The sequence below is a fragment of the Lactuca sativa genome, chromosome 5, assembly GCF_002870075.4.
Source record: "Lactuca sativa cultivar Salinas chromosome 5, Lsat_Salinas_v11, whole genome shotgun sequence".
NCBI lineage: Eukaryota > Viridiplantae > Streptophyta > Magnoliopsida > Asterales > Asteraceae > Lactuca > Lactuca sativa.
In genome coordinates this window covers 73334260-73336483 of record NC_056627.2, presented here as the reverse complement: position 1 = coordinate 73336483, position 2224 = coordinate 73334260, and positions in this window count along the sequence as shown.

The following is a 2224-nucleotide window of genomic DNA, read 5'->3' as shown; positions in this document are numbered from 1 at the left end:
GGATAGAAACGTACCCGCAACCACATCTGGTGCTGACCTGGCCTCCTCTCGGTAAGCTGGAAGGCGCGCCCTGAGCCTTCGGAGGTTCTGCCCTAAATGGCCTCCCATCAGTAATCCTCAATGTAGCCGGCGCTGGAGCCTACGCCGGCCTGGCTGCGACCTGCGGACAGTTGGTATTCACGTGACCAACTTGATGATAATGGTAGCAGATCCTCATATCGTGAACTGGGGCCGCCTGACGACAATCCCTCTCAAAATTCCCCTCCTGGCCATATTTGCGGCATTTGCTACCCGACCTACACGCCCCCGAATGCCCCTTTCCGCACTTGCCACAAGTGCGGCCCTACTGTCCTCCTGGCTTTGAATCAACGATCTTAGACCGCTTTGGCGCCGGCTGCGACTGTGCCGGGGCCTGACCCTGCTTTCTCAGCTGTAACTCAATCTCAAGCTCCCGCCGCCTGGCGGCCTCCTGTAGTTCCAGAAGTGTATCACAACGCTGTTGGATAAGGTGTCTAAGTCCATAACTTATTTGGTATATACTTGACCCGACCCGGCATGGTCCATTTGGGTTGCATCTCACCCGAACTATTTATGGATAATTTTATGAGAGTTATACACATATGTTTATTAATATATTATAAGTTATAATATATTAATATGAAGTCATGTTATTTAATTAGTCTTAGTCTTAAATTAATTATGAATTAATTTAGAGATTAAAAGGAAGACTAATTAGATTATAGGCTATTGGTTTTATATAGTGTGGGCTAACACTCATTTGTTAATGGGCTAGGCTTATATGGAAGTCCATGGATGATCCATGGAGCTTTTAACCCATGGATCCTTGGAAAGGAAAAGACATGGGTTATTAGGGTTTCACCCTAATCATGTACACTATATAAGCATGCTTATGTTGCATGAAATGGCCCCTAAGGGGTAACTAGTGAACAACTAGTGAACTAGTGTGTGTGTGCTTGTGTGTGGCCGAAAATACAAGTGTGTATTCTCTCTCAAAGTTTTCCAAGAGTTTGTGGTGTTTTGTGATTCCATTTGAGGCATTCACACTATTGGTGCTTGGCCCTCAAACTCCTTAGGAATTGAACTCATCATCAAAAGGTATGTAATCTCATCTAATTCTTTTATGTTTAAAAGTACCCCATGCCATGTTAGATAGGTTATGAACCTTGGAAAATTATTATTTTGCATGTATTTAGACAAACATAGATCCAAGGTTTATTAGGGTTGCATGCACACTTAGGAAGTGTTAGATTGCTCAAAACCCAACAGTGGTATCAGAGCCTAGGCTTGCTTGTTTGATACTTGATGCAAAATAGTGAAAAAAGTTGAAATTTTTGCTGTCTGCATGATGGACTCGCCGAGTCCATGGGGGGAATCGCCGAGTCCAAGGCAAAACTCATCCTACTCGCCGAGTAGGTTCGTGCACTCGGCGAGTAGAAGGTTCAGAATGCAAATTTTCGACTTTTGCTGCTGGAAATGGACTAGAAACTTTACCCTAAACTTTTTTGATGTTTTAAAACTTATTTTAGTTGGTGTAATGGTTGTTCTAATCCATTTACAATAGCATATATCAAAATTTCATGCTTTGTATGTGTTCATAAAATTCTTGAAACTTTGATATTCATGTTCATGTTCTTATGAATTTAGAAGATGATAGGAATTATTTGTTGAATTGTTTAGGATTAATTCTTGATCATTTATGTGTTTTAATGGAGTCCATAATTTGTCCTCAAGTTATGGATATCCAAAGGTCACTTTTCTTTAACACACATTAAAAACACATAAGTTACATAAAATGAAGAGTCTTCATTTTTATGAACCTTTAATTCATAAGTTATGAAATGAAAAGTTTTGGATGGTTACAAAAGATGAAGAGTCTTGTCCTTAAGTTATGGAGGTTCAAGAGTCACTTCATTAATAAATATATAAATAAAGTGTAACCTTAATTAATTCCATAAGTTATAAAATAAAGAAAAGTAATCCTTTTATTAGTTTAAAGTCTTCCATAACTTGTCCTCAAGTTATGGAACTTGAAGAGTTTTTGGATTAAAACTACTTTAAACACATAAATCATGGAATTAATTAGTTTTGAATAGTTTCAAAACTTGCCCTCAAGTTTTGGAATTTGGAAAAGTTTCACACACTTTAATAAACTTTAATTCCAACACTTAGAATTTTAAAAGTTAAAATTCAACACTTATACTAT